Source organism: Rattus norvegicus, chromosome 7 (assembly GCF_021556685.1).
Source record: "Rattus norvegicus strain SHRSP/BbbUtx chromosome 7, alternate assembly SHRSP_T2T, whole genome shotgun sequence".
NCBI classification, from domain to species: domain Eukaryota; kingdom Metazoa; phylum Chordata; class Mammalia; order Rodentia; family Muridae; genus Rattus; species Rattus norvegicus.
Window position 1 is genome coordinate 88300714 of NC_141540.1, and position 7980 is coordinate 88308693.

At 48.3% G+C, this 7980-nt stretch overlaps 1 pseudogene; it reads left to right on the top strand.

Annotated features, from left to right (window-relative positions):
- Positions 1–1430: 1430 nt before the first annotated feature.
- On the top strand, positions 1431–7652 carry LOC102551754 (uncharacterized; annotated as a pseudogene).
- The last annotated feature ends 328 nt before the right edge of the window (positions 7653–7980 follow it).

The window sequence follows — 7980 nt, forward strand, 5'->3', positions numbered from 1 at the left end:
TTACATACTGTAAATGTAAAAATGCAGGCTTATTCAAGGTACTTTGAACAACTGAATAGGGCTATGGTTGAGTTTTCACTTTCCTAGCACAGTATAAAGAATTGAATGTCACATAAAATTAGTGTAGTGATCCATTGTAGATGTTATGTCAAATGTTCAGAATTTATTCCATACATGAGTACTTGCTAAATTGTCTGCCGTGAATTGTGTTAGTTGTTTTAGTGAGAAACCATCTATGCACATCTATTCATAAAAGATATAAAAGATAAGAGAAGCATCATGTAGGAACCAGCTAATATACTGTCCTTCTCGGTTCACTGTCCTCTGTTTAACAACTGCAGGTCACCTAGGGTTTCTGATGAGCATGGGGTGAAAACATTACTCTAAGCAAAAGAGAAAATGTAGGAGATTTAAGCCAGATACTTGCATGTCCAGGATTACACTTTACTAATTGTCAGATTAACAGCAAAAAAGGAGAACTAGAACCTTGCAACTCAGACAGAAGGGTCAGTCAGCTGGGAAAAATTTACCATTGATTCAAACATCTAAGACAAAGCTCAAAAGATGAAGAAGAGAAGAAGAAAGAGGAGGAGGAAATCTATCCAATAAGAGATAAGGTCACTATTATTTGATTGATTAAGTAAGAATATTGAATAGGGTGGAAAAAAAACAAGAAGCTGTTTTGTCTCTAGGAGGAATGAGAGACAATACAGAAGAGAAATAAAAATTAAATAAATTCAACTTGCCATACATGTTTGACACCAACAACAATGTACCAAAGCCCATAGTTACATCATTTTGATCCTTAGATTTAAAAATTATATTATTTGGGACTAATTCTTTGAAAGTAAATACATGTGCAATAAGTATGAGTTGGTTCTTGTAAGAATGGTTCATAGAGACAGGAAGGAAACAGTAGTGGACATTTTAAAACCTAGACACAGAGTCCTTAAGCAAAAGCTTGGTGAGACAAAGAAGCATGGGAACAAGAGCTCACAGCTCAGTCTGTTCTCTTGTGCCTGTCCTGTGGTAATGAACGTCAAATATATATACTTTGCTTATTTTCTACGACCAACAACCGCTAATTTGTATCAGTAAAGAGTGCTGGAAAGCAGAGATAGGCATAAGTCATTTTACCTTTTAGAGGTTTCTGCATCTGACCACTGCACCAACTGGACCTTCTCCTCTCTTGAAGTACACAAAACTTCCTGGTGAATGTCCCTCACAGATCCCAGGAGGTGATAACCCACAGTGCCAGAATTCTCTGCCAGAACTGACCTTAGACAAATTTATATAGTGTTTCTTATAGACTCCTTTCTATGAACAGCTTTTCTGATCCCAGAAAGAATGAGTGTCTGCAAGGCCAACCAATACAAGAGCAATTTGTCCACATCCTTTGAGTCAGTTATACTGAAGGATTAAAAATTTAATAAAAAGCCGCCTAGCTACCCAAAAAGAAGAAGTAGGGGCCTAGCTACTCAAAAAGAAGAAGTATAGAGTCTGTGAGAACATGAACTTTTCACCCCTCCCTTGCTGTACAATGGTTCCCGGAACATTCTTGCATGAAAAGTTTCCTGGAACAGCCACAATGACCCATAGCCTCCGGCCACAATGTTCCAATGGCCCTGTAAAATGTCACTACCCCCTAATCACAATGTCACAAAGTCCTGGGTGTGTTACCTAGTGTTACACATGACTAGCATATGACCTAACTGTATGGGCAGTCTATGGTTTTGGAATTTCCCTCCTCCCTCCCTCCTGATCCCCCTGGTTTGTGGTTTTTTCCTTTATAAGCTCTGTGAAAATTCAGGTCGGGGTCGAACTCCTCTACTCCCTGTGTGGTGTATGAGTCTCGACCCCAGCATGCTGGCCTGAGCTCTCGTTTCATCTCGCTTGCAATAAAGCTTCCTCGTGTGATTGCAGCAAGTTGGTGTCTGTGTCCTACTGGGTGCGCGTCTTTCCCGAGACTTGAGTGGGGGGCTCCCTTCGGGGGTCTTTCATTTGGGGGCTCGTCCGGGATCTGCGCGACCACCCAGGGGTCCTAGACCCACTTGGAGGTAAGATTCTCTGTTTTATCTCAGCGCTGTGTCTGTGTCCGTGTCTATGTTCTGTCTGGGAATCTGGTGCGATCGCTGTTTCGGTTTTGCGGACGCTCAGTGAGACCGCGCTCCAGGAAGGAGAGCGGAGTGGATAGGGATAGACGTGTCCAGGTATCCACCGTCCGTTCGCCCTGGGAGACGTCCCAGGAGGACACAAGGGGGGACCAGGGACGCCTGGTGAACCCCATCTGATAGGTCCAGAGGAGACTTTACTCCTTGACGACCGGTTTGTTAGGCAAAGTCTGCGACCTGCCGATCAGTTTCAGTGCCTCTGGTCGACACGAAGTCGACGTCGGTTTTGTTTTCTTTTTTCTCTTTTGTTTGTGCTCGTGTGTGTGGTGTGTGTTGTCGAGCTCGACATGGGACAGAAAGTAACGACTCCTTTGACTTTGACTCTGGATCACTGGACTGAAGTAAGGACTAGAGCTCACAATTTTTCAGTAGACGTTAAGAAGGGACCCTGGCAGACTTTTTGTTCATCCGAATGGCCAACCTTTAAGGTAGGATGGCCACCAGAGGGAGCCTTTAACCTGTCTCTTGTTCTCGCTGTTAAGCGCATTGTCTTTCAGGAAGTAGGAGGACATCCCGACCAGATCCCCTATATCATCGTCTGGCAGGACCTAGTCCAGGATCCCCCACCTTGGGTTAAGCCCTGGATCACGGGGTCTGGAGTGACAGTGGCGGTTGCGGCAGCTAAACCTAAGCAGACCCAACCGTTGGCAGACCCTTCGGAACCTCCAAAGATCTACCCTGAGATCGAGGACCCTTTGTGGACGGAGCCACAGCCCCCCCCTTATCCTCTGCCGCGACCATCTGCACCCCCGGCCCCGGCACCTGCCGAGAGGGACGGGGTGGGGGGGCCTGCGGCGGGGACACGGAGCCGGAGAGGCCGCAGCCCAGAAGGGGATTTCACTGTTGCCCTGCCCCTCCGTGCCTATGTTGGTGGCCCCCCGCCAGGCCCCGATGAACTTGTCCCTTTGCAGTACTGGCCTTTCTCTTCAGCTGATCTATACAACTGGAAAACTAATCACCCTTCTTTTTCAGAAAATCCCTCGGGCTTGACTGGGCTTCTTGAGTCCCTTATGTTTTCCCATCAGCCCACTTGGGATGATTGCCAGCAACTCCTGCAGGCCCTCTTCACCACAGAGGAGAAGGAGAGGATCCTGTTGGAAGCCAGAAAGAATGTCCCCGGACCAGATGGGACCCCCACTAATCTCCCCAATCTTATAGATGAAACCTTCCCCTTGACCCGCCCAGCCTGGGACTTCAACACTGCGGAAGGTAGGGAGCGTCTCACAGTATACCGCCGGACTCTAGTGGCGGGGCTCAAAGGGGCCGCTCGGCGACCCACTAATTTGGCTAAGGTAAGAGAAGTTCTTCAGGGACCAGCAGAGCCGCCCTCTGTTTTCTTAGAGCGATTGATGGAAGCCTATAGGAGATATACACCGTTTGACCCCTCCTCGGAGGGACAGCAAGCGGCTGTAGCCATGGCTTTCATTGGGCAGTCTGCCTCGGACATTAAAAGAAAGCTGCAGAGGTTAGAGGGGCTCCAGGACTACACTTTGCGAGATCTAGTAAAAGAAGCAGAGAAGGTGTATCATAAGAGGGAAACAGAGGAAGAGAAACAAGAAAGAGAGAAGAAAGAGGCAGAAGAGAGAGAGAACCGGCGTGATCGCCGGCAGGAGAGGAACTTAACTAAGATTTTGGCCGCAGTAGTAGGTGACAGAAGGACAGAGAAGGGACAGTCAGGGTACCTGGGCAACGGAGCAAGAAGACCTCCGGGAGGAAAGAGACTGCAGCTCGAAAATGATCAATGTGCATACTGCAAAGAAAAAGGACATTGGGCCAGAAACTGTCCTAAAAAGAAACAAAGAGGACCCAAGGTACTGGCCTTTGAGGAGAACTAGGGAAGTCGGGGCTCGACTCCCCTCCCCGAGCCTAGGGTAACTCTTTCTGTGGAGGGGACTCCTGTTGATTTCTTGGTAGACACAGGAGCAGAACATTCAGTTTTGACCAAGCCACTGGGACAATTGGGGCAAAAGAAGACTATGGTAATGGGAGCCACTGGTAGTAAACTTTACCCCTGGACCACTAAACGAATCTTAGATATAGGGAAAAGCCAAGTGACTCATTCTTTTCTTGTGATTCCTGAATGCCCCATGCCCCTACTGGGAAGAGACTTATTAACCAAACTTAAGGCTCAAGTACAGTTCACCTCAAAAGGGCCAAAAGTAACCTGGGAAGAGGCCCCTGTTGCATGTTTGGTTTTAAGTTTAGAAGAAGAATACCGCCTCCATGAGCAGAATCCCAAACAGTTATTAGCCCCCGAGTGGCTGTCTGCTTTTTCTGAAGTCTGGGCGGAACAGGCAGGGATGGGGTTAGCCAAGCAAGTACCACCAGTAGTAGTAGAATTAAAAGCCGATGCCTCTCCAGTCTCAGTCAAACAATACCCTATGAGTAGGGAAGCTAAAGAAGGCATCCGGCCACATATTCAGAGACTGTTACAACTGGGGATTCTAGTGCCTTGTCAATCCCCTTGGAACACTCCTCTCCTGCCTGTGTGCAAGCCTGGGACTAATGATTATCGACCAGTACAGGATTTAAGAGAAGTTAACAAAAGGGTACAGGACATCCACCCTACGGTTCCAAATCCTTACAATTTACTAAGTTCCCTACCACCAGAGCGGACTTGGTACACTGTCTTAGACTTAAAGGATGCCTTTTTCTGCCTTCGGTTGCATCCCAACAGCCAGCCACTATTTGCTTTTGAGTGGAGAGATCCAGAAGGAGGACACACTGGCCAGCTGACCTGGACACGGCTGCCCCAAGGGTTCAAAAATTCTCCTACTCTCTTTGATGAGGCGCTCCATCGAGACCTTGCGCCTTTCAGGGCACAAAACCCCCAGATTTCTCTCTTGCAGTACGTAGACGACCTACTGCTTGCTGCTTCAACCCAAGAACTGTGTCGTGAGGGGACCAAAAAGCTCCTAAATGAATTGGGTGAGTTGGGGTACCGGGTGTCTGCTAAAAAAGCTCAGCTGTGTCGCACTGAGGTGACCTACCTAGGATACACTCTCCGAGAAGGAAAGCGGTGGCTCACCGAAGCTCGAAAGAAAACTGTGATGCAGATCCCGACCCCCACCACTCCGCGACAAGTACGTGAGTTTCTGGGGACGGCGGGCTTTTGTAGACTCTGGATACCGGGGTTCGCAACACTGGCAGCCCCTTTGTACCCTCTTACAAAAGAAAAGGTCCCATTCACCTGGACCGAGGAGCACCAAAGAGCCTTTGAGGACATAAAAGCTGCACTACTGGCAGCCCCTGCTCTGGCCTTGCCAGATTTGACTAAGCCTTTCATCTTATATGTTGATGAACGGGCTGGAGTAGCCCGCGGGGTCTTAACTCAGGCTCTAGGGCCCTGGAAACGCCCGGTAGCCTACTTGTCAAAAATGTTAGACCCGGTCGCCAGCGGATGGCCCTCCTGCCTAAAAGCCATTGCTGCCGTGGCCTTACTTGTTAAAGATGCTGACAAGCTTACCCTAGGTCAGCATGTGACTGTCATTGCTCCCCATGCTCTGGAGAGTATCGTGCGGCAGCCCCCGGACCAGTGGATGACTAACGCCCGGATGACCCACTATCAGAGCCTGTTACTGAATGAACGAGTGATTTTCGCCCCACCTGCCATTCTTAATCCTGCTACTCTTCTCCCTGAGATACATAACTCCACCCCAATACATCAATGTGTCGATATCTTGGCGGAAGAAACCGGAACAAGAAAGGACCTGACTGATCGACCATGGCCAGGTGTGCCTGCTTGGTATACAGATGGTAGCAGTTTTGTGGTGGAAGGAAAAAGGAGAGCGGGAGCGGCAGTGGTGGATGGAAAACAGGTAATCTGGGCAAGTAGTCTTCCAGAAGGAACTTCAGCTCAAAAAGCCGAACTCGTGGCTTTGACTCAGGCCTTGCGATTAGCAGAAGGTAAGGCCATTAACATTTATACCGACAGCCGGTATGCCTTTGCTACAGCCCATATACATGGAGCCATCTACAAGCAAAGGGGGTTACTCACTTCGGCGGGAAGAGACATCAAAAACAAAGAAGAGATTTTAGCCCTTTTAGAGGCAGTACATTTGCCAAAGAAGGTGGCCATTATTCACTGTCCAGGTCACCAAAAAGGAGAAGATCCTATAACAAAAGGAAACCAAATGGCGGACCTCGTAGCAAAACAGGTGGCCCAGCAGGTAACAATATTAGCAGAAAAGAGTCAGACTCCAGTAAAAACTCCAGTTACTGATGACTCTAACTACATTTATTCAGCCAATGACTTTAAAATACTAGAAAATATGGTTTACAGAAAACAAGCTCAAGAATTCAGCTTTGATGGGGTAGCGCGGACTATGGATGGGCGAGTGATCCTGCCAACAAAAGAAGGAATAAGTTATGTTCAGAGACTGCACCAGTTGACTCATTTAGGGGCAGATAAACTAAAACAACTTGTCAAAGCTTCTAAATACCATGTGTTAAATTTAAATTCAACAATTAGGCAGGTGGTTGATTCTTGCCAGGCCTCTACACTTACTAACGCCGCTAAGCCCTATCAAGAGCCTGGAAAAAGAAGACGAGGAGACCGACCAGGATTCCACTGGGAAGTGGATTTTACCGAAATAAAGCCAGGAAAATATGGTAATAAATATCTATTAGTCTTTGTTGATACCTTTTCAGGATGGGTGGAGGCTTTCCCCACAAAATCCGAAACTGCTCAGGTGGTGGCCAAGAAGATTCTTGAAGAAATCTTACCCCGGTTTGGGGTACCCAAGGTAATCGGCTCGGATAATGGGCCAGCTTTTGTTGCCCAGGTAAGTCAGGGAGTGGCCTCGCAACTGGGGACAGATTGGAAATTACATTGTGCATATAGACCCCAGAGTTCAGGACAGGTAGAAAGAATGAATAGAACTCTAAAAGAGACCCTAACTAAATTAGCCATTGAGACCGGTGGTAAAGACTGGGTGACTCTCCTTCCCTTTGCGCTTCTTAGGGTCCGAAACACACCCGGACGTTTCGGCCTCACTCCTTATGAGATTCTCCATGGGGGGACCGCCCCCCTTGACTGAGTCCAGCGGGATATTGGATCCCAGTGCCGACTCTTCCTCATCCTCTGCTTTGTTTACTCATCTAAAGGCTCTGGAAGTCATCAGAACACAGATCTGGGACCAGATAAAAGAAGCCTACGCACCGGGAACTTCAGAGGTGCCCCACAGGTTCCAGGTTGGAGATTCGGTCTTAGTCAGACGACATCGAGCTGGCACCTTGGAGCCTCGGTGGAAAGGACCATATCTGGTGTTGCTGACCACCCCCACGGCAGTAAAGGTGGATGGGATCGCTGCTTGGATACACGCTTCCCACGTCAAGAAGACACCCAGCCAAAATGAAGACAACAACTGGATGGTGGCAACTACTGATAATCCTCTTAAGCTTCGCCTGTGCCGCAGAAGTGAAGAGCCAAGATGCAGGAATATGGCCAGGAAACATAGGAGCTGCGAATCCTCCAGCTAGGAAACCTGCGCCTCCGAAACCCACGCCTCCGAAACCAACGCCAGCGAAACCGGAAATCATCCAGACTGCTGCCGCCGCAAAAGCCGCCGCTACTACTGCTGTCGCTGCTACTGCTGATGCAAACCGAGACCACGCTACTACTCGTGTTCTCAACGCCAAGACCACCAGGCCTGACCGTGAGCACCCTCCAGATGATTCAGTTAAGACTGCTCCTCACTTAGGTCAGGTTTACCTACCAAAATACAACCCACATCAGCCTTTAATTCTAACCTGGCAGGTTCTTGGTCCTGCTCTGGATCAGGTTTTATTCACCACTTCCAAAGTAGCA